This window comes from Athene noctua, chromosome 9, assembly GCF_965140245.1.
Source record: "Athene noctua chromosome 9, bAthNoc1.hap1.1, whole genome shotgun sequence".
NCBI lineage: Eukaryota > Metazoa > Chordata > Aves > Strigiformes > Strigidae > Athene > Athene noctua.
Genome location: NC_134045.1, coordinates 19107023 through 19133081, shown reverse-complemented (window position 1 = coordinate 19133081; position 26059 = coordinate 19107023). Strand labels below are relative to the sequence as shown.

At 35.9% G+C, this 26059-nt stretch overlaps 1 long non-coding RNA gene across 2 annotated transcripts in view; it reads left to right on the top strand.

The window, feature by feature from the left end:
• LOC141963733 (uncharacterized) overlaps positions 1-26059 on the top strand; it is an 80809-nt gene that overhangs the window by 32195 nt on the left and 22555 nt on the right. Inside the window, exon 3 of one of the 2 annotated variants that reach the window (XR_012634197.1) lies at positions 13238-13383. This is a non-coding gene — a long non-coding RNA (uncharacterized LOC141963733). The remainder of the gene's footprint in view (positions 1-13237; positions 13384-26059) is intronic. The other variant, XR_012634198.1, reaches the window with a different exon arrangement.

The following is a 26059-nucleotide window of genomic DNA, read 5'->3' as shown; positions in this document are numbered from 1 at the left end:
GCTGCTGCTAATAAAGAAGTGTTATTACCTGAAAGACAGAAATCCAGAATGCAAAGGCAAGGGATCGGGAATATTCAACAGTACAAGAAAGCTGAACATCTTGGAGATACTTTCCCACTCTTTTCATTTTGCATGTGAATAAACTGTGTAGGCATTTTGTTCTACATTTCCTTATTTCTGTATTTCTCATATAATCATACTGATGACTAGTTAAGCATGTAAAATAGGGTTACAATACCCTTGAGCAACTGAGGACCTTCACCACCAGTACGCTGCCTCTTCCAGAATGCAACATAACAACTGTTTGCATGACAGAAAACATAATGTAAAATAAATGCTAGAGAAATTCTGGGTATGTAGGCAAGTATTAGAGCTGGTGGATAATTTGTGAGAAATAATCAAGTAGCAAATTTATCCTATTTTCAAGCAGAATTTTTTTCACTGGTTTGTAATAATTGATCTTTTTTTAAGCTAAGCTGTGAATGACACCAGAAGATACACTGCCAATAGAAATTAACTCTTACAACACATTAAAGTTTAAAGTTTGACATTTAATGGGCATTCTAATAAAGTTTGAGTGCGAGGATGTCTCTAGAGATTTATTCAAAAGGGTCATAAAAAAACAGTCATAAATTTGCTTTGAAATTTAAATGAAAACTCACAGATTTGTTCACTCACTGATTGGCAGTGCTACTAATCACTTGACACGAAATTTGGTTATGACACTAAGGCTAACAGTCAGGCTCTTAGACAAAGAGTTCAGTAAAAACTCCCGTGCCTACAACTGGCTGTTAGTTTAATGTCCTGCTGGAAAACCAGCACTTCCATTGCCCTTTAATGCCAGGGTAAGACACTCTCTTGAGAGTTAAAAATGGCACTTATTTAATTACCATTACTATTTTCTACAGTCTATTTAATGACTATTCCCTGTACAGTTTCCACTTCTGTTTGGCAATGATGGACAGAGAGTCTCAAAAATGCTCTGTGCTACATTCCACACACCACAGAAACTCAGTGTGTAGTGGAGCTCGACGTGAAGAAACAGGCTGGAGCTGAGATGGGCCAGGAGAAGCTGACTGGGTCAGAAACACCAAAGGAATCATCTCCGTCATCTCGTTTTAGCCCTGCACTTTTTTCTTTTTTTCTTTTTTTTCTTTTTCTTTTGTTAACAGACTGTCCCAGAGGAGTGATACATTTCTGTAACCATTTAAGAGTGCTTGGTAAAGCTTCTCATCGGAGCTGAGGCTGCATTCTAACTATACGGTAATCAGTATCAGCACTGAAATGTTTTTGAAAATTATTTGCAAGGCCTTTATACTAAAACTAAAGGTAAAGGAGACAAAATGGGAAAACAGCCGTTCCCCAGAAAATGCATAGATTTCAGGTTTCTTTTATTTGGCCCTCTATTTCATTTTCAAAATATCACTCCCTTACTTAGCCTTTCTAAACTAAGCTTCACCCTGAGTGCAATTTCAAGAGAAGTTATAAGCCCCTGAAAAATGGGGTTTATAACAGAAATGTTGACAGCTGGCTCTTAACAGTAGCAGAGTTACCCACCACTGCTATAATATAGTAGTCTCTACTCTAATTCTGATGAAAAGTTACTGTAATGTGACTCCCTATCTATACTAGGCCACAGCATTTTTCTTCTTTATGGGCCTCATTATGGTAAGGAAAATGCATGTCCCCCTAGAGAAAGTTGGTAAAAGAGGATCTAAGTACTTATAAGCTATGTTTCTTTTACATCAGTGCCTGAATATAAGGCTAGAAGATCTAATGTGCTTACTGTAATGAGAAACATTATCAACACTCCTCAGAAAATGCAGACTTAGATGTGGTACAGAATTCTAACATAAGTTAATCTATAGTGTCTTTTATCTTGAAGGATTCCTAGGTGTTTTAATGAATAATGTCCCTGGACAACATTCACTCATCCCAAAAAACACAGCTGCCTGTAGGATGGACGAAGTGTCCTTCCTCCACCATCAGTACCATAATGCTCTTCATGCTCACAGAGGAGGAGGGAAAGAGAAAACAGTTTCTCAATTGAGCACAGAGCTTTACATAAAATATATTGCCAAAATTAACTACCAAGTGGGAGGCACAACAGTTTTGCATCAAATGGTCTCCAGATACTTCCTATAGGTACATCAAATAATTCTTTATAGTGAGCCAACTGCATATTTGTTTTTATTAGAAAACAGAATTCCCAGTGTTTATTCTATTATTCTTGTTATGGAACAACACTACAATCACACAATGTCTCTGTTCTAACTGTGCAGTTGCACTTGCTATTTTCTGTGCTACTGGGGGGGGGGGGGGGGGGGGAAGTGAGAGGATACAGACATTATTTTGCAAAATTTAAAATGAAAAAATGTATTTTACACGAACATTTCCAATATGTTTCAGTATTCTTTCTTCACACTTGTATTTTTCCAGTATTAAATTAGGGATTTTTGATTTAATGTTTGTGTTCATGAATACTGTGTGTTTTTATGTGTGTTAGAGACAGGGTGAATTTATGCACATAAACTGTCATTTCAAGGTCAGATTGTGAAATGCAATTGCTATTAATGACAGTAAACAACAGAGGTGGATAAATATGGGTAGCTTTTAGCAGATGAGCAGCTTAGACCATTGCTTAATATTTTTTAGAATAGACAAAAGTTTTTGATACACAGTAGAAAACAGTAGCAAAGACAGAGCAAAGTCAAAGCTATAATCAGAATGCACTGTGATTAAAAAAGAATAAATCATCTGGATATAGGAGATTATGACCATCTGTATATTTTTGCCTCACACGTCACTCCTACCCTTGCTTAAGGCCCCAAAAAATCTCATCCCCAACATACTTGCCTAGGAACATATCCCATTTCATCTTTGTGGGGTAGCTTCCCTTTAACAAAACATGCAGCTCCAAAAAAGCTTAATCAATATTAATAGCTAGTCAAAAAAGGAATTAGTAGAAGGAGATGGAAGGTGCCTTTTTTCTACAGTATATCACCTTGCAAAAATCCCTTTTTGCATGAGGTGAAAGTTGCCTAAACGTGAATTATCTGATAATATATCTGTAACGCACTGGTCTGGCCTGGTCAAACACACATGATAGTACTTGGTAAATACTTGGATATTCGTATCTAACCCAGAAGATGATAACTACCTGTAAAATTCAAACAGAATGAGGTGTAAGGATAATGTTAATTGTATTTGTACACAAAATGCATTACTTATCTGTTCTGGATGAGAATACTTTTTGCCCATAGTAAAGTACACAATTTTATTTTGTCTTGCTCTGAAAATGGAGGTAAAAGTGACCTGTGTTTCCATCCACTTGATGGTGCTGTTTCCAAAATACATACTACATAGTGAAAATGAGTAAATGAAATCCGTAACTTACTTTGCTCCTAGAAAATATGATGAATAATGAATTAATTTTCTTACAGTCTGCTTTAGATACAAAAGATACAACATCCTATCATTCCAGTGTTTCCTACATTTGCAACTAAATGCAGCAATTCTTTTTACCCTCTTCCAATGTATGATCAAATCTTTTAATCTTTTCTTAGATTGCACAGCCATGTGGCAGTCAGTAAGGTCACTTGCATAATTAGGATGACTCATCTAACAAAGTTTGGCAGATCAGCATTTTGAATGGAAGATTTGAATTTTTGCCAAAAAAGGAGACTGGAAATTTAGGCCCTGATCTTCAATGACTGAAATAGTCGAGAACTTTCGTATGCACCCTCTCCTTATGCAAAGCATCAAACCATGCTTATTTGGGTTGCGTCTACATTTTGGGGAATATCGGTGGCCAGCTGAAAGTATTAAGTTTAGAAGACTACATAATATCAGAGGGGAAACATCATTGGTGCAGTCAAATAGATTATTTGAGTAGGATGTATTATGCAGCAGAATCAGGAGGCTTATATTGCAAACCATGCTGTAATGAAACACATGAGCTAGAATTAGTACAATGTAATGTACACATGCAAAACATAATGGGGTCTTGCAGAGATCAAAAAAATAGGAACTATTTGTTGCAATTCCTAGCACTAGAATTACTTCCCATAGATTTCTATGGCAAGAATAAAAAATTCAGGTACTTAAATTACTGAAAACTTGCTATCAAGTTCCACATAAAATATTGTTACTTTTAAATAAAATCATACAAAAATATTTTTAGATCTTGGGTACTTTACATTTATTAATAAATATTTTATGAAGTGCCACCACAGATGCTATTTAAACATGTGATAAGCCCGAATAATTAGTCTGCAGCACATATCACGAATAAAACAGATTACTTGGAAAAAAAGCAAAAGTGCTGGGCTTGCCTAAGACACAAAATGAGGATCTGAGATGAGGCAATGAAATGACATTAACCTTGATTAAGGTTACTGCCTAAAAATGATTGTCAACACAGGATCTTTCAACGCATTACTCTTATTCCTGTTCTTACATTTCAACTTAATCTGAATGAAATTTTAATGCACTTTTAAAAAACACGTTAATAATTACATGGAAAAAGAAAGTGTCAGAATCAAATATAAATTCTTCACATGGTAATTTTCTCTTCACATTACTCTCCCCTCTGCAGTGGCTTTATTCCATTAAAGCAGGACTTGTCCATAACTGTCAGGCTATGTACAACAATTTCAGGAAGAGTTTTTTGGGTCACTCAGCTTTGACCATCTTGGATCTTGTTGTTTTGTGTGAGGGCTGGGTATCTGACAGGCTGACATGATTACTGCTGTGTTTTCTTCCGCCTTTTTTAGGCTTATCTGCAAGATACACTGGCTCTGAGACCCTGCCCTACTAACATCAGCCTGAAAAAACCCATCCTGTTAGCGACTGATTACCCTCCCTGCCAGGCTGAAATGATCAATGAGTGGATGGACTTGTCAGACAGTTCTTTAGAGATCTGTGTGGCAGCATCTGCAGCTGTGTAATAGTGGAAAGAAAAACAGTCTAGGGACCTGCTCTTTCTTTTGTAACATGTATGTGTGGCCTTTTTCTACTCCAGAGCCAGCCAACCTGGCTGACGATCTGGCTTTAGACTTTAGGGCTTTAGAATGCAAAGTTTATGCGGTAACTTTGTAGATGTACACAAAACTTAAATGCATTACAAATCTCCCTAGCAACCAGAAAGTACAATCCTATGTGTTCATTACTTTGTGCAACTGCATCAGTACTTTAGTTTTAATCATGACTGCATTTTTGAGGCCCATCTACCAGGAGTCCTCATTTACCAGGGACCATGAGAGCAGTCATGGAAAGGACAAACTTGATTCCTTTCAGTTGTACTCCTGGACTGCATTAGATGCAGCCACTAATGAATATTTAGTCCATGGGACCAAATTAAAACTAGTCTGAAATAAGCCTGGTTGAAATTGGATCAATGTAGATCAAACTCTTAGCACCAACTATTTATCTTCACAGACATAGTCATGTTGTGTCACGCTATTTGCTAATGTAGCTATACATAAAGTGTGGCTACCGCTGGGAAAGCAAAACTGAAAGCAGGAGTAAAAGGATGAAAAAAGTAAAAATGGTTGTAATAAAAGACGTACAGTTATGTTACATCAAAGTAATTTTCAAACAAAGAACACAAAGGGGAAAAAAACAAGAAATATATTACTGAACTAACATTTACTAACTATACTAACCCTATTGCTAACATTTTTGTTGCTATTGATAGATAGTATCTTACATGAGTAGGATCATCTATGATGTTTCTATTAACTTTTATAAATATGCAAAGCATTCGTAGTTAAGTGTCTAAGCAAACATGCAGTTTTTAAACATACGCTACAAATAAGTTTCCTGGCAGCTAAGAAATTGGAAAAGTTATATTGAAGACTTAGAACTGTAGCTATTTTGTTGTTGTTGTTGTTTAGTTGTATTTTGTTAGTATCTGTAGACCATAAGCAAAGGCAGACCTTGAAATGTAAATAGAGAAGAGGCAAGTATTTAAGAAATATAATTCATATTCCACCATATAATCCCTATTCCATAGGGTACTTGGGGCACAAAGAAATGTATTGACATGCCTGAGTATGCACAGCCAGTTGGAAATAGTGAACAACTGCAGAGTTCCAGGTCAACTCATTGCAAATCACAAATCTGCATTCACACTGGGGCCCTGGTGCTGATGTCACATAGATATGACCTAAATGTTAAAAAAAGAATACATATAATAGTCCGTATCTCAATCAGTGCATTATCCTTCTCAGAGATAAAGTGCAGCTGTGGTTTAACTGGGACAAAATTTTAATGTTACAAGTTTGTTGAGAATTATGTAATTGAAGACTGAATACAAAATCATTGGTAACCAGATTGTGAAAATGTGAACTTTTTATAAGACAACCAGGGAAAAATACTAGCTTTGTTATTCAAGAAATATTTCACTGCAGAACTGATATAATCTAGTTTTGTGTTTACATTGTAAACCTCACAGACCACTTCAAAAGCCTACCAAGTATAACTCTTGCACAGCACATCAGTTTTGCACGAGCAGATGGTAAAGCAGGAGTTCTGATTGGAGATACTGATGCCAACAAGAGGTACAGATTCCTCAGTGGAAAGAACTGTGTTGAAGACAAATAAGTACAGAAGGAAAGTGCTGCAGTAAAGAAGAATTACTCTATTTCTATATCCAGAGCTGTCACCTAGATATGCTTAAATTACTTCACTGTAAATGTTTGCCGAACTATAGTACCACGAAAGCTATAGGCTTGCCAGATGTTGATAAAAAGCAAGACATGTAAGAACAGAACTAAGGACATGTTAATTGTAGTACTAGTGAAGAAATCATGCAGTGAAAAAATTGGATTTGACTTTGTGATGAATAGTGAAGTCTTAAATACTGGCAGGATTGCAAAAATAGTACAGCAAATTGGGCATATTATTACAAAACATAAGGCTTTCTCTGTAAGGATAACTGATGGTGTGTGATTTTCTTTTATGAACAAAGTGTGAAAGCTATTAGAAAAAAAACATTTTGAAAACAGAAAGGAAAAAAGGATATAACCTTGTGTCTGCGAGTAGTCCTTCTAGAAACATTTTTAAACATTTATAATACATGGATATGAAAATATCCTGTTATTTTCTTGTGCTATTCTGCTGGAAAAGACTCATATCTTTGCTAAGGACATTCACAAAATCTTGGGCATTATTTAAATCCTTCTTTAGCCCTGAAAATAGGACATAAGTAGAATAGTCACTTTGCTGGTCCTCCACACAGAAAATAATTTATCCAAATTTTTTTTTTAAAAAAATCTTAAATGAAAAGAAGAGAACTTGAAAAAACAAAGTCTGAACAAATCCTGTAATCAACAAATTTGGTTTTGTTTTTCTCTCAGAAGTCCTTGAATAGATCATAGATTTACTCTTTAAAGCATCTTGATGACATATTTTAACATAAGCATTATGGTTTGTGGCTTGCTAGTCTTAGATTTTTGAGATTTATTGCTTAGACATGATTATCCATTATCTCTGGCCTATAGAAGAGCACAGTGACTGAGACAGTGAAAATTAAGCTGTATGCAGTAATATGAAGCAGTAGATCCCAGATTTTAAAAAAAATTAAGACCTCTTGTTTTGTATTGTTTATTGCTATTTTGGTTTAGTTTTTTTATATGTTTTTTTTTTTTTTTATGTCTAGTCTTTCAGCTTATACTGCTGACATTCCTCTAACTGTTTGATATTTGTTAGCATGGCAGTATTTCTGCCTATGAAGGCAGGGCAAACAGCCTCGCAGTACGGTCAGTACAAGGATGCTCTGAGGCTCTCTGACTACCCATAGCATCTTGGGGAGATCCTGAGAATACTTCAGCTGAAATGCTAAGCGTAAAAACTCAGAATCTGGTAGAAAATCTGAAGAAGTCTTCAATGAAGCAACCCTCCAGTGCAATGCATTTTGTGTCACCATAAGGGAAGATGGATCTCATCAGAAAGAGAAGACATGAGAGGATTTGGCAGACGTTTCAAGTAGGTATAGAGTCCTCTCTACACCTGCGTTTGAGTGGCATCTTACAGTAAGATATAAAAACTTACTTGAGACCTATCAAACCGAGGTCTTGAAGAAACGTCCTTCCTTGCTTCTTTGCTTCTGTGATAATTCTAAGTCCCTCATCATCATGTGATGAGCAGAAGCAGAACCTCAGTTCATCTGTTTCTAGATTATCCAAAGTCTGATACTTGAAAGTGAGAGCACCTTTTTACAGACCTGTTTGTTCTCTGGGAGCATTGTTTCCTAGCCATTTAAATGTTTTCATTGAGGATGGAAGTTGATACAATCAAGCTGTGGATGTTGATAGGAGAACATCTCTGAGCCTCTGCTTCTTAAACCATGTCACTGAGTATGGTCCAGGCCACTGGTAAAAGAGGACCTTTCAAAACACACTGGTAGTCAGTATAGCCAGTACTCTGACAACGTGGATAGCTCGCCCATGGAAACAGGAGATATCCTGGAGCTTAACACAAAGATATCCTACAGGATTATAAGGATTTGAGGAGCACTGGGTAAAACTGTCTGTCCTGTCAATGGCTCTGAAACAACTGGAATTAATTACACGCAGAATACAATTATAATGTCATTACAGATGAATGAAACAGATGATCTGTAAACTCACGACCTACCTAAAAAACAAGAGTTGCAATGGGCATGTCAATGCCAGACAGCTTTTGTCGCAGATTTATGGGAAAGCCTATTGACTGCTGGATTAGGATGGGAGCCTAGAAACAAGAATTCAGTGTCTCCTGGTCCTGTGAGTGAAGACTCCGAGGTGAAACAACAGGATGGTACAGATCAGTGTCTGGGTATATTATTTTATGTGGTTTGAAATGAAATAGCAGTTCCATAGTTAAATGCACTCATTCTGTCAAGACTACTCCAGATTCACTTTTTTCTTCATGACTGTAAAAAGATCCAATTTCCACTATGAAGTCTGGAAACATATCAAATATGAGGGTAGAATTAGACCTGATATATGCTTGGTGATCTTAAAGAATACAAGATATATCCATCTTTCATTGTAAGAAGATTTTAGCTTTACACTGGGATTACTAATTTTTGCATTGCTATTGTACTGTATTCTATCTATTTTTAATAAATAATGCTAATGAAAGACCTTTATTGCAAATGCATGTGTACATGTTTATTTCTTGACTCATTGTTGCATTTATTTTTAGCTTCCTGATGAATTTAGCTTTTTTATGAAGTGTAAAGGGAAATAAAGGACAGGAAAATCCACAGTACCCTGTACAGAGGCAAAACAAAGAGTAAATACATTCATTGCTTTCCTCAAAAGAAATGTATTGTGCAGCTCCTGAGGAATACAATATTGAGATGAAAATGAAGCTGCAATGGAAATGGAATGAGAAATAGGTATTTGCTTCTGGGTGAACACAACAAACCTATCAGCTACGTAGTTAAAAAGCAGCAGCCCCATCACACCAATTCCTGATGACTAAATAAACTACAGGTAAAAAGACAGGGGAATGAGACAGAAGGAAAGAAGGGAAATGAAGCTGCCAAATGAAAGAGAAGTGTTTCTGCAAAGGTCAGTAAGGGATAAGATTAGTTTGGAGTAAGCCAATACTACAGTGTAATTTGCAGTATTTTCAAACACTTCAGAATAAGCATTCCTCGCTATTTTTAATACAGGCTTTGAGCCATGACTATCTAAATAGACAGAGTAGGCATTAAAAGTTCATAGGGCTTGATATTGCCTGTAAAGAGGGAGCCCCTACAGAATTTTATTTTATTACTAACCTTTATTAGCCTTGTAGCCAATGCTGATTAAAGTGTTGTGGCATATCTGTCAGCATGCATGAATGCATGGAGATTATTAGCAACTGCATTTAAAAGTCTAAGAGCCAAGAGGTAGAGTCACAAGCCTGGAATACTAATTCCTATTTTATTCCGTGGAAACAGTCAAAGGGATTGATAATAGCTTACTTGTCTCCTTTTATTGACATGTTTATCTATCCTTTTGCTCTTCTCTCTCAGCATGTAACTAAGACAACAGAAAATAATACAAAATATGAGGTATCTACAAGTATGGGTCAAATTGATTTCAATGCAGAATATCCAAATCTGACTGGTCAAAATTAACTACTTCTAGCCCCTATAGGCTAACAACTTAATTGGAATATCTTCGCTCAAGCTGCTCACAGGCAGCTTTGGACTAAATATTAACAGAAATATGTATTCAGCAAAGGTAGCTTAGGCATTTAGTATTATGCCTGTAAACACATTCCAGTCCTTTACTAAAGTATGTTGTTGATTGTGTGATGAATCTTTTGTAGACATAACTTCTAACACAGTTGACTTAAATTTCTTCACTGAAAATATTTAGAATTCACGATTCAAATTGAGCTGCATGAGCAGTTACTTGAGTCACACTGCATTATTTTGTCTTGGGACCTTAATAAATTACTTAAAATTTAAGAAATTTAAGTCTATATTAATTTTCATGATACCCAAAGCAAATTTCTTCCATGACTAAGAGAGATTTAGTTATAGCAAAATCCTGGTTTGGTCAATGTTCAAATCAACTTTTCTTTTTTAGTATGAATCCAAACAAAATGTGAATAATGCAGTTAACAATCTGGTTTGAAGTGAAACTCCACTTGGAAGTGGCTACATCTTTATAAACAATATCTTTCAATATTTATGATGCTCCATTCAATGCCACAGTTCAGAAAATCCTGACAAGTTAAGCAAAATTAGACAGAGCTCTACTGATGTATTAGGAAACCTATCTATGTACAGTTCAAGTAATAGAATTTTGTTGATGTACATCACTGAAAAATCTTGGAAAGATTTCTCTTTCCTCTATATGACAGGAAAACTCTTGTATGTGGTACATAACTAAAACGAAAGGATCATAAGCCACATCTGAGCATTAATTTTAATGAACAAAGAGATGGCTTCTACCCAAGACAAGCCAGTTGTTCAAATGCAAATCCCAGTTGTAGCTAGAGATCACCAATGCTGCTTTGGTGGTTTTTTTTTGCTAGAAAAGATTTTATAAGGCTGAACATGACAGTCTGGTAGAAGCATCCTGAAGTTTTAAATAAATAATCTCTCATGTCCTCTTTTAAAATAACATAGAGGAAAAGTAGTCATAGGTATAAGTGTAACACTTTTTGTAGACTGTAAATATATATAATGTAATCTTAATTAATTAAATCAACTAATCAAGACAATATGTTGAGATAGCAAATGGATAGATTAAAATTTTAATAATCATAATAGAAACTATCTCTCTAGGTAAATTAAAAACCCAAGTGTTATCTACCAAAGTGCGTAAACATCTCACTATTTTATTTCTGAATATGTTGTGTAATTTCAAGCTGACTGACAATCTTGTCCACCAAGTTAAAACCTGTATGAATGAATGTATTTGCCTCTTAGTATTTTTTAATAAGTCTTGGTAATTTAACATGCTTTGCTTCTTTATCACTTAATGATTTTTATATGTCTGTCTATAATACTTGCAATTCCAATACAAAGTTGTATTTCACCATGTTTCTGTAGCTAAAGATGTTTTGTTATCTGTATTCTAAGAGCCCCTAAAGACTCTAGCTAAGATGAAATGCTCCTGTACTTGGGATACTATACTGTAAGCATATAAAGTCTGATCAACACCTGTTACCGTCTCAGTGATCTCTGGGATCTGGCCATTAAACATGGTGGTAAACCTGAATAGACTACACAAACAATACTCACAGTAGTATCTAGAGATACTGAATCTCATTTCCTAAACATTAAACATCCTAATATCTCAAAAAAATTAATATAATGAATCACTATTATTTCTCTACTGGAGCAAAAAGTAGTTGAATTAGATTTCCCCAGTGTTTTCCAATCCTCTGTATCATCCATATTATGCTCTCTAATATGGATTACTGTGATTTTTCTGGTCTCTCTAAAAAGACTCATCTGTATTATGGTTTCTCATCTGCTCTTTCCCTTTATGCTGTACTATTTAGAGACCTCCTTGTCAGCTCTACATGAAACTTACTGTAAAGCACAGATTCACAGTCACTGTGATTCACATATTCAGTGCAGGAGGCCCTGAATATCTAAGTAAATTCTATCCCACTCTGTGACTAATAATGTATTACTTGCAGGGATATTGTCTTATCACAAAGTGTAAGGACTTTGTTTCATGCTTTTGCTTATTTGTCTGCTGTGGTTTGCAGTTCTATTCATCACTTACTGCTTTTATTCTTCTATTTGACTTCTTTTAGATCGATTTCCTAATGGCCTTGCCACCTGGTCTGACCTGATAAACTGACAGTATATACTGTAAATTTTGGTCCAAGATCAACTTTTCCTAAGACAGATATACCTTTTTTGTTCAGTTTGTCAGTGTTGCTTTCACTGCAAATATTCTGGTTTTCAAGTGTTGAACTGTGTTTGTCAAAACTGAAACAAGTGAAGTCTATATGAAGATGACTACAAAAATAGAAGTTTAAGTAGGCTTTAGTTAACAAATGTTGATTCATCAGTCTGGCAACTATTTCAGTTTGGGTATAGTAACTGGAAATTTAGAGGAAGCATTGATGTAGCATAGCCTACAAAACTCAAGGTTGCAAAATATTTTCTGTATGGCAAAAACTCATGTTACTCCGTTAGCTTTGTCGGAACAACTATCTGAAATTCTGAACCCATTTTACTGCACAGAATAATGGTGAAGATCGTGTCTATTTTCCTCTCCATACCAGCTAACAGAAGTTTTATCTACCTGTGTTAGGTCCACCTAGCCATTGCTGTTTAACTAAGATTTTCTGGTCAAGTTTGCTTAGCCTGCAAAAAGCATCTTTGGTCTACCGATAAACAGAATTTTTATTTACTTAAAAAGAGAAAACCTGGCATTTTGATAAGCACAAGCCTCTACCAGGGCACAGTCTCATAGAGGACACAGAATGTTTTCAACAGCAGCTTACTCTCCAAATCCTATACCAAAGCCTTTACTTACATTTAAGTAATATAACCTATTAGGTTACCTTCATAACATTTGGAGTAGATCTGCTTCCTATCAAGTCTGCCTTTGCTTGAGTGGTAAACAAAGAGTTTCTTCTTCCACAGTTCTTACACCAGAGCTGAATTTATACTTGATGCTGTTCTAGGTGGGTCTTTTTAAAGCACTTATCTCTCTTCCAAGTGCATTTTCTATGAATTAATCACATTATGGGCTCTGTGTCAAACTCTTGTTCTTTTCAGCCACCACCACTGCACACCTACACATGTACCTCTGCCTTCATTTCAGAAGCTTCTTCCAATGAGCATGCTGTTCTCACCAGGAAAGAACAACCCTACCCTCCCTCCAGTGACATCCACATGACCTCAGGTACAGCGGCAAGGGCAAGGTAACCATGCACCTTCTTTCTCCATGACCCAACTGTTGCTTATTTCATAGAATATGAAGTACCCAGACAGTGACCTGTAAAACAACAAACAAAAAGTACTGTCATCTGTCAGTGCTCTGAATAGGTTTCAGTAAAAGACTTCATTGTTCCTGAACCTGATGAAACTATTGCTCTGTGTAAGCACACCTTAAGCCATGTTCTATCCCTGGTCGCTACAGTATAACTGCACTGAAAGACCACAGCACTTAGACCCACCCAGAAAATAACATTTTTTGGGTGTCTTTTTCCTGATTCTCCAAGGCTTTGGCTTTGGAATAGTAACGTTATCTTGACAAGTCTGTCAGGGAGAGCTTTTAGGTGTTTCTGAAAATCTTGAGCATGAGGTTAATCAAAGCTTAATGGCTCCTAGAGGCATTAAGGAGGGAAAAAACCCTATTTTTTTTTCTCCCAATGGCACCTTGTGAGAAAATCCTAGATCAGTTAATATCCACAACATATGATTTTGTTATAAGTTATTACTTAATGAAGGCCTGAATCTACAGTGGGCAAGAATGAAGGTTCTGTATGCTGGAATATTTATCACGGCAACTGTAAAGTACCTTGGAACACACACACACATTTGTAATGGCAACAAATCTGGGTACAGTTTACCTTTTATTATACTTCAGAGTAGAATGTCTCTACTTTGTTAACTGGAGAAAAACAGATGAGGGAAAATGTATTTGTTTTTCAAATATATTGAAGTTTCTGTGAATGTCTAAAAGAAACGTAAGGGTGCATTATACTGAGGTTCCAACTTGCTACCAACATTAGTTCAATGTATTCACTTTTTATATTATGCGTTAACTGGTTTTGATATAGAATAATGTTTTCATGTTCAAACTGCAGTTTTGTCTGAGAATTGCTTAGAAACTGCGTAGACTGTTGCTACCTTTCTTCTTCAGAATATAAGGTGTAACGTGTTTCCACTTTGCTGAGGGTTCTTATCACAGTACATACAGATGCAGAATCTGTAAGAATTCTACATAAGAACTTTAGAGACTCTTAGGTTTTCTTTCATCTGTTTGGATTCCATATTGTATAAGGAATATTTTCACTATAACATTTAGGTTCTTACATAGAGTCATGATTCATTCAGCATTTATACAGTACAATTCCTACAGCACTATAGTTAGCCCTAGTGATATTTGTTTATAGAATGTAAATTTACATATCTATAAACAAATGTAAATTGGATCAAGTATTAAAAATGGATTAAAATATAAATGCAATTATGCTAGCACATCCTTGAAGATGACTGCTCCTATTCACTTTAAAAACACAGAACATGGCAACATAATACGCGCTTTATTTGGCTGTTGTGAGAACAGCTGTCATTTAAGAGACCTAATAAGAACATATATGAAACAGGTTTTTTTCTCAAGTAGTATATAAAGTTATTTTTTAGAAATGTTAGTTTCTGGTATTTGACTTGACTCAAAAAAGAAAAGACCCTTCTCAACCTTAAGCAGATACTTAAATTAGATTTTATTGATACTGTGGCATCAAATCCGAGATGTACGTATGCTAAATTTATCAGAGTTTTATCAGTATTCAGTATTTCCATCTTCTGCATTTGTTAAATACTTTTAATATCTGTATCTGCCCGTTGACAAGAAACTTTCAGTAAGTTTGTAGTAATGACTTTGTTAACATCAGAGTTAATCTGTCATACTGCTCTCTAGCACAATTAAGACCTCTTGATATGCTTTCCTCGACAAGATGAACCTAACCAGGTTTGTTTTCATTTCAGCTGCCTCTTCACATAGTATATGCATTAAACATTGGTTTAAACTAGAACATAATCTTAGTATTAAGCTGTTTGTTCTCTGAAATTCTGCTCAGTTATTTGCTTTAAGGCATGGAATAAATGCATGTCATGTTTGGGTACCTGATGTCACATCTACTTTACTGGGAGAGACAGAACTGGGAGGTTGTAATTTTGGAACATTTATAGCTGAGCAATTATTTTTTTCCATTAAAAAATAAGATTATGCTAAACAGACAGTTTTAACCTTTTTCTTGGACAACTGGATTCAGAAGACAAATAACTATTACTGTTTTATCCACAAAAACCAATGAGCCAGGAATGAAAAACTACTAGCACTGCTGCAGAGGTGTTTTACCGGGTAAGGTAGTTTTAATTCAGTGTCTTAATGTACTGTCAGGAGACAGAAGTTAAACAGGACATTCTGGGCAGAGTGACTGTTTGAAAAATATACAGAAATTTGCAGCCCACTGCCAAGAAAACTCTCTGTACTATACATTTTTATTTGTGTATTTTATATAGGCATACATATATAGTATACATACATGTATAGTGTACCACAACCCTGGATTAAAATTCTCCAAACGGCTCTGAGGAACTCTTGTTAGATTTCCATATTGTAAGTACAGTTGTTGCTCCTCTCTACAAGTGCTTCTTGTCCTTAAACAAACAAGTTTTCCTCTGAAGTTCAATAGGAATTTGTCTCAGTATAAGCATTTGAACATGTTGTACAGAATACATTTTAGTACTGAGAGATTCCTCGCACTTCACATAACAAGTGACATTTTCCAACCATGGAGCTTAGATCCAATTTCTGGTTATCTGAATTAAGGAAAATACACATTTTGGGTACCTTCCTGACTTCTTTTTGTTCCTTAAGTCTTCAAGTCTATGTCCTATCAGCTGATCTATATGGATAAGCACGTTTTTGATGTAGGTTTTCAGAAACTGGAATTTAGAAGTCAATTTTCTATGCTCTCTAACCACTAAACATGTACATCTAACAACTCCTCATAGTTTCAAATACCACTGAGGACTCCATACGCCCCTGCAGTCAGTAAATAGCTGAAAAACCCATCCATGCAGAGTATTTCAACACTGTCAAATGGCTGGTCTGCATTTGATTACAACCTACCATTGTTTGCAGGCTCCTCATTATTACTCCCACTGCTCGAGAAGCAAACATCTGTGCTGAATCATATAGTGGTTGGAAAGGTTGCATGTGAGAGAATTTGTGCTTTGAAAATAGAGAAAACATTAAACCTAACAGTCAGCTTTTCATTAATGGAAATATATTAAGAGTGTGTCATGTAAGTTAAATTCCAGCACTTTGGAACTCTCTGACTGTCTTTGCAACCTTAACTTTGTCCTAACAGTGCAGGGCTCTGTTTTCTACATGAATACTAGTACACCTAAACCACTCCATCTTTCTTGGACTGACACCTGGACAACTCAGACCACTGTTTCTAATTTGCACGGGCCAGACCTTAAAGTACCGCAGTGTTACACAGAAAGGGAAGGATCATTTATTTGTTAATTTAGGAGGTTTGTAACAGCTATGAACTGTACAGGCTTTGGGACATGATCTATTTTGGGGGGAGGGGGGGGGGAAGCACGTATAAAAAATACTTACCTAGGAAGTTAACCTTTGGAAGGCAAGGCTGAAGAAAAATTGAGCCGGTCCAGCCTTTGTACCATCTTTTCATCAAATGCAGATTTTTTAGATCATAAAGTATTAAATCTAAAACTGGAACTGGATGACAAAAATATTAATTCCCAGATCTCTTGTGCCAACAATTAATTATATTTCAGGAAAATCCTACTTTGAGCACAAATGGATTAATATGTATAATGGCATGTTCCTGTTCTAAAAACTGTAATATGGAAAGTGCTATGCTAAGCCATAGTCTACTTAAAAATAGACATTAAAATGAAAGAGCTTCAGTTGTAGATGTACATTTCCAAAAATCTGTTTAATGCACTTGTTGCAGGGTTTCACAGTAAACAGCTGGTGATTTTATAACCCATAAACACACTTGCCCTATTTTAAAAAATGGTGTACGGGTGAACTACTGTATGCACTACATAAATAAATACCATAACACACTTTTCCACTGAAAGGCAACACTGGTATAGTGTTTTTAAACAACCCTCACATTTACCCCTACAGCCTTATACTAATAATTTACATGGAACAGAAATAAATACTTCACATCAACTGGTTAAGAGAAAGAAAATACATTTTCTGGCAGACTAATTGTTTTTTCCCCATCTTCTAATGTAGATGATTTGGAATATTTAATTTTATTTTTAAAGTATGTGGCTGAAAACACAAAATGAGAAATTGCCCTAAAATTTGTCTAGAATAAAGGAATGAGAACAGAGACAATGCAGTGTCAGTATTGCTACAATGCATATATTTATGCAAGATTATGCAGTTTTAGAGAATAATAGTGTTTAGAATTTCCTGATGGGATTGATACATAAATATGCCTAAGACTGGAAACATTTAATAAATAAGAAAATACAGTTACAAATTAGAAAGTAGTAACATACCCATGGATAATATAAGACCAGGAACCGATTCTAATATTAATCAGTTATTTCTGAATTGAATACTTTGTTGTTCCATCAATAGTTATACAAGAGGGTGAGAATTGATCAAATTCTGTAAAATATGAGAATGTCTTGGGAAATATATATATACAGATCCATTTTTAATTTTAGAGATACTGTAATCTATTTTTATGTCAGTATACAATATGTTGATGGTAGATTGCAAGAAAAAATGCTGTTAGGATTCCTTGTTCATACAATTTTCCTCAGTTAAATGAATTGATTTTCCTGCTTACTTGACTTGTGACTTTTGAGTTCTCTGTGGTTTGTTCAAGATTGTAATCTACAAATTTCACAAAAAATCTGGCTCTTGGAATGACAGTGAAAATAATGAAAAGCAACAAAACTTTTCTCAGCATAGCTTTGAAGATAACATAATTACTTTGCCTTTGTAGTGCCCTTGCTTACAAGAATCCTTGTTTCAGTATTCTCTTAAATGAATCTTCAAACACAGGAGGACAAGAATTTCAATCCATGTAATCTCCAGGTTTACCAGTGTATTGGGTGATTATGACCATCTTATCTGAGATTTATAGGGAACAGGCATAAAAGCAGAATTTCTGATTTATTATCATCGATCCTTTGGCATAATTTCCAAATTCTTCTCTTGAAGAGTAACCAAAATGCATTTCACAAGGATGACTTAAGGCTATAAATGTACCAATTAAAATGAAAAAAAAAAAAAAAAAAGGGTGTGTATGTGTGTATAAAAGTGAAGGAAAAATCAAGACAAACAAAACATTTTCAAGACTGAGGCTTATAACATCTGAGCTTACAAGAGAAACCGAACATGGTCATGAATGCAACACAGTGCAATCAAGAGTTTGAGACTGATAAAGGTGATTTATACTAGTACCATTAATTAATGATGAACAACAGAATATAAAAAGACACAACATTGTTAAAAACATATTTTGTGAATTAACATCACTTTGGATAAGGAAGGTAAAAGTGAATCTTCTGAGGCAGTGCTGGGAGTTTGCTACTGACAAAGAAATAATTTTTATATGGATCTGCCTAATGCTAAAATAGGACTCTCTATTTCCCAACATAAACTTCAGAACAAGTGCTCTGAGTCCTCACTGAAAGAACTGTGAAGATTACGTATATATATATATATCTATATCTCTCTCTATATATATATCTCTATATATCTGTTTGGCAGTGATGAGAGCCATGCAGAAGAGTTAAGAGAAAAAAAACCTCAGGCAAAATTATCACACAAGATATCAGCTGTGCAAAAGAGTATACAGCTTTCTAAGTAAGGATGTGTATTAAAAAGCAAAATACTGGGAAACAAAGAGAACAAATTCTGTCTGTTTCTAAAGATAACTGGTGCTGGAGCGTGTCCAAAGAAGAGCAATGAAGCTGGTGAAGGGTCTAGAGCACAAGTGTGATGAGGAGCAGCTGAGGGAACTGGGGTTGTTTAGTCTGGGGAAAAGGAGGCTCAGGGGAGACCTTACTGCTCTCTACAACTGCCTGAAATGAGGTTGTACTGAGGTGGGTGTCGGTCTTTTCTCTGGAGTAACGAGCAATAGGAAAACAGGAAACAACCTCAAGTTGTGCTGGAGAGGTTTAGATTGGATATTAGGAAAATCATCTTCACTGAAAGGCTTGTCAAGCACTGGAACAGGCTGCCCAGGGAAGTGGTTGAGTCACCACCCCTGGAGGTATTTAAAAGACATGTAGATGTGGCACCTGGGGACATGGTTTAGTGGTGGACTTGGCAGTGTTAGGTTAAATGTTGGACTGGATGATCTTAGAGGTCCTTTCCAACCTAAATGACTTTATGATTTTATAAAGACCACTAGGATTTGGACACAGACTTCTTGAAATGTTCTGGTCAAAGGTGCAGGCTCTGTGAAACATATGTACCTAGCAATATCTGTTAGTGGGTGAGCCTGAAAGTCTCTTTGAGTTAATTGAATTTCCTGTTATGTTTTTTAGGTGATATGAATTTGGTAGAACATAAAGGGCAGAAAAGGAATGACTATTCGATGAAAAAGGCTGTTTTAAGGCCCAAGAGATACAGGATTAAGTATTGTTCAAAGTTAAGCAAGGAAAAAAAAATAAAACAGTACAAGAAGCATGGATGTTACACGGTGAGGATGGGAGAGATATTACAGTCTGTATCTAGTCTGATACACAGATGGGCTCTACCAGTTTACAGCAGGAATAGAATGGGAATAGTATGGCTAAAATGTATGAAAGTTCAGAAATAAAACTACATTAGAGATGGAAGCAAATTTTAAACATCATGACACTCAAATCAGCATAACCAAAGAATGTCAGTTTTCATGGGAGAACTCATTCATGATGACAAAGTCCAGTTGCACATTTAAATACATTTACACAGTAAATAAAATTTACATGGCATGGTAAATGTTGAGAATGGTCACATAATCAGTAAGATGTGGTTAAATACTTTTCTACTAGTCTGATGTGAGTGTAATTCAAAGCTTGCTGTAAACAGGAGAGGAAAGAAAGCATACATGTGAGGAGCAAACAGGATACAAAACACACTGTCATCACCTTAAGTCCTGTTGGAGAACCTCTTCTAGTTTGCTTGGTATAGCAGCCCACTAGAATTTTTTTTTATTTTTTGTGACAGACTTTGGTACGAGCAAATATTTAGCAAATTTCATTTCTCTAGAAAAATCTGAATTCACATTATCATAACAATTATTAAATTTTCTTTAGGAGGTCAGAATTATTAGGAAAACAATTGCATGTATTACTGAGAAATCAGCACTAGTTTTGAGTCTTTTCAAGATTCCTAGCAATCTTTACTCCAAAAGCATCATTTGCTTTAAGCCTTCAAAGGAGGTTTGAAATTGGACATTATCTACTTTGAAGGAAAGGATTCTTTTACCTATGAAGAATAATAAACTAAAACTACCTTCTGCCAGACAAGGTGCTAGACGTTTTTATGAAAGCTTGAAAATTACTGAACCTGAAGCCAATAGTGTCAATTATGTATAAATGTTCTGATCAGATTATATCAAGTACAACTGAATCCTCATTAGTGTCCACAGTTGTTGCTACTAGGGCCTTGAATGAGGTGTAGAGATTCTGCAACACCTTCTCCCCCAAGTGGATTTTAGCTGCCTGTCTTCAAGGCCAGATCTGATGTGTAGTCTTTGATCAGACTTCTACAAAAAAGCGAAACCCTGTGAGAAAAAAGCTGTAAGAAGTCTTGCTGGGGGTCCACAACTAATCCCAGGCCTTCTGCTCCCTTGTCTGAGCTACAGTGTCAGTCGTCTGTGCTTGGCCATGCACGCTGCTGATCTTGACACTGACCTGCTGATTTGACTTCAAACCTACCTCATCACAGCAGACACATCTGGCAGTCCCTGGACTGTTGGCTGACCTTGTCATGCTGGGGGCCAAGCCTCTTTGTGGTGATCACTGCCCCCGCCTGCTCCTGGCTCACCTCCCCTTGAAGAGCAGCCCACTCTTTGATGCCTCCCTGACTCTGAAGTGATACCTTGGTGAAAAGTTATTTTGGTAGACCCACACTCTGCCCTAAACGGGTCACTACTTCACAGATAGTGGTACCACACATTACACTGGTTTGTGGTTTCCAAAACAGTAAGAACTGGAGAAAATTAGTTTCTATCCACTGTTGTTTGGGGGGCAGAGGGGTGTGTTTGCTGTTCTTGGGTTTTTTTAAGGCCTTAGTGCCATGCAAGTGTTGCACTTACAGATGGGAGATAAGTTTGTTTTGGAATGAATAGCAGGAACCTGCAAATCAAGATCCTACACTAATGGCAGCTTATGGTGAAAACTGTCTTGGACAAAACCTCTGGATGTTGTATAAATACTGAAACTGCTGAGCACATCCAGCACACACTCAGCTGTTCTGGAGCTCTTTGACACCCTTACTCTTAAAGAAAAACATTGGGGCAACAAAGAAACAAGACGGCCAACCAGTACATCAGCTCTGACAGTACGTGTATAGGTTTGTCTGTGCATGTTTATGTTGAGAGGGGATGTGTGGAAGAAGGGTGAGAATGAGGAGGACCTCACTGTCTAGAGTCCAAGCAGTACAGCCTCTATGATGAACCACCTTTTACAGAATTGCAGAAGAAAAATGACAAATTGAAACAAAAAACCAAACAAAACACCAGAAGACAAAAACACTAGCTGTGCATAAAGGTATTACCAAGTTGAGAGAAAGTGCAGACTTTCCTCACACAGCTAATTTCTGTGGATGGTCCTGTTATGTGTGGAACAGTCCTTATGACCTTTGATAGACTGTTATACTGTACTGAAATTGCCAGATTTCTTTGGGAACCCAAACAATCTGTCCCCCAAACCAGAATGCTGTGCTCTGAAGGCCACTAGTGATCTTACACAATATACACTGCAATTTATCTGCAGATTCCAAATACAAATGAATCAACTCCAATGGCACCCCTCTTCAATAATCTTCTTATATTTTAAACATCAGTAGTTATACAGGGTGTTAGCCACATACTGTAGAATAATAAAGTCTTTGATCTGAAAATAGTCTCTTACAAAATAGGAACAAGGGAAGCTACCTCACTAAGGGGAAAAAAGTTAAGGTAATTTTGTTACTTTATGTTTTCATCATTTCTAATGTCTGAGTTACTTTTACAGGAAGACTGTATATGTCCCCATCTGGTTTTAATGGATGTGTCATAGCTCCTGCAAACTGTATTGTCAACTTTAACAGATTTTTCTGTTCTTGGAAATATGTATTTTAATACATAGGAATAGAAATGCAAATGATTATATTGATTTAAAAATTGCATTTAAGTATAATGAGTCTATCCCTTAATCCAAACTTGTCAATGTTGGAAATAAAACTATGTTGGTGAGTGGAATCCCATGATGAAAGCTTGGATTTGTGCTACCTTTTGGCATGAGATCAGATACATACCCAGAGGGAATGTGAGCCATTACTACATGCCCACATCATACATTTGATATCTGGGGACATACAGTTCCAACATATCTCACTTGTACTTGGGGTATACAACATCGTAACTCATGTTTAGGATGTCCTTATAGGTAACATTAACTCCAGATATTTTCTATCCAGGCACAGAGTGACATAGAACTAGACTGCTGTTAGCTGAAGTTGACCCTGTGAAAATGTCATGCAGATATATGTGGAATACAAAATGCAGGTTTCTATCTGTTGTAAAGCTTATATATCTGGCAGAAATTCAATTTAGACCCTTCTCTAGCTTTTTTTTTACCTTCACCTCATGGCCTTAAACGCAGTAATAAACACACATTAACACAATGAGCAAGAAACAGATATTGTGACTCTAGCAAACACTGCTAGATCGTGTAGTTCATTACTCTAGGACTTCCGTAATTTATTAAGCAATGTCCAGAGATCTGGTTAGTTTCTGCATAGCTAATACAATTAAATATTAAAGGAAAATATTATCTCATTGAACTGTAATAGAAACCTTTATGTAAGTTAACTTACTGATGTCCAAAATACATCTTACCATTCCACTTGCTATTTTTCAGTGAGTAAAAATTTACTTACCTCTACACTAACAGACAGATTTATAAACTGGCACCACATTTCAATAATGACAGAAATGAATTTGGAAAACAGCTTGTTAGTTAGTAAAATGTTATCACTTGCTGTATAGAGCGTACATTTCTCTGTAGAAAGATTAATGGGAGAAGGAGAAAACTTGCTACAGACCTTTGGAGTGGAAAATGTTCGTGGGGTAATGTAAAAAGCTGTTCTGAGATACCTATGCATATACATCACCAAGAGAGAATTTAATTTAGATGTTCAATATAAGTGTCAAGCTCTCAGAAGCTCTTTGGATCACAACAGCAGCAATTAACAAATATACTGTTGGCAGTCAAATTCATCCCACAGGGCATAAGTTCAGAAATCTCTGAGCTGTTTTACATTTCATTTTTAGTGACCTAATTTTTTAAAAATGCTTTAATTTGTGGCTGGGTTTTTCTTTTTCACCTAAGAAAGCCTCCGTACCAGGTTTGGAAAGTGTAGGTCTGCAAAATCTGTAAATTGCAACATTTTCATTTATCTGACACTGCAGTTTTGACAGGTCTCAATAGGCATCTTCTCTTAGATCACAATAAGATCAACAATTGCATACTGAGCTTAACTAGTCTGCAAGTACCTCTGTCTACATTAACTACTGGGACTTTTTATTGTCTAAACACTACAATAAAGCTATAAAGTTTTGCTGACATATCCAGCATAGCGAATACACAACAAATTTAAAAAGAACTGCTGTAGCTCCAGTTTAAGTGCATGGGATACATTAAGTGTCACATGTAGCCAGTTTTCTCTCACAATTATTGATTCTATATTGTTTGATACATCAATCAGCTAATTAATTCTAGTTATTCTGTCATTTCCACTAAAACGCTCTAGACAGAGGTAAAAAAAAATTTTTTCCTGAAGTAGTTTATAGAATAGGCTTTTTATTTGTAAGCCAATCAAAATAAAAAACATTAATAAAATCCAAACATTTTATTTATAGGGATTTCTCAAGGAGCAGTTCTGAGCATATTTTTGTTTGCTCTTTAAATTTTAATCAACAAAACCAAAGCTTCAAATGTTTCTTTCAACTCCTTCTTCCCCCTTACACTAAAATAAAAGAAAAAAGAAAATGGTGAATTGTTACAGTAATTTTCAAGTCATCCTTCTGGGAAAAAAAAATAAAATCAATGGTCTCCAAAATTTTAAATGACTTTTCCTCATATGTTTATATAATAAAAATAACCCCTGCACACTGGGAAGAAGCAACTGGTAAAAGCCATAAGTCTGTTGTTTTAGAAGTTCATTTTAAATTGGGTTTTGGTTTAGCTCTTTATAGCACTCATAAGAGTTTCGTGTCTTTTAAGGAAGACTATGCTATGATTCAGGCTCTAATTATAACGGTATTGATATGGCAAAGACAATGCCCTAGACCTCTCTTGAGCACTGACGGCCTATTGTGCTGATCTGTGCCACACTGTGATGATGGCTAGCCCAAAATTAGTTAAAATAACCACGGACACAGGATACAACTACAACCTGTCCTGATCAAGGAGATAAGCAAATCCTTGTTGAGGAAAAGCTGAACAGATACAATTTACTATCTCAATGCTATTGTGCTTAATGTGTGAGGAAACTAAGGAATCTGGTTTAACTTCTAGTAAGATCAGTGAAGTCAACAGAATACAGAATGAACATCTCAGAAGATGTTCTATACAACAGGCAGCAACGTCCCACTGGAATGGCATGGAAATACCTGGATTCAATTCCTCAGCTTTGCACAGCTGGGCAATCACTCACAACAGCAAAAGTTTTAGAAAGGAGATACTGTGTCCCATTGTCACTGCCATCCAACATGAAAAGTCTTTTCAAACAAGAAAATCAGGATTTAATCAGAAAATTGACACTTCAGCAGTTTTGTTTTTGCAAAAGCAATCAAAAGGCTTTGTATTCCATGGGAAAAGAAGCAATGGCAAAATTTCAAAAGCTGCTGCTAAATTGAAATATTCTCTGAACTTCTCTGCTGATAAAGGAGAGAAGGTTATTTTGACTCAAGCAAGATCACAATGAGATATTTTGGAAGAGAAAACACATTAACGGTACTAACATAAATTTGTTCATTTCTCTGGTTTTGAAGCTTTATGTTTGAAGAAAAACCTTATTCTGCGTCCTGGTATTACATTTTCTTTGGGCACTTTTTTTTTCACTCTTATGTGACATGGCAGGTCAAGAAAGGAAAAGAAAAGCTACTCGAATTAAATTAGTACAGCCAATTATGTCTCTACTTAGAGTATAAATAAAGAAATTGCTGGAAAAAAAATACTGTATTCTGCTAATGCTTTATTAGCAGGCTCAGGTCCTCTGTTAATTACCAGACTCACTCACCTAAAGTATGTGTGTTTATTTCTCCCACAAGCCTGAGAAAAAAAGTGAAGAAATAATAATATCTCCTGGAGTTGTCAATGGGACTTCTGCCCAGCAGTGGAAGAATAACTCCCTGCAAGGCTTCATCTTTTCTATAAACACATGACTCCTGCTCTTTTTGTCAGAACTGATGTTTACTCTGTCAGACTTCTTTTAACATTTCAGTGATAAATTAAAGGCCCTAATTATTGCTTTCCATTCTGTTCCTAAGATCAGGACTTTACGTACACCACTTCAAAAGACAATACTGAACTCTGTTGGGTATTCATATGTATTTGTTGCACCCCTCTACTGTGGCAGTATTTGTACCTGCTGTTTCT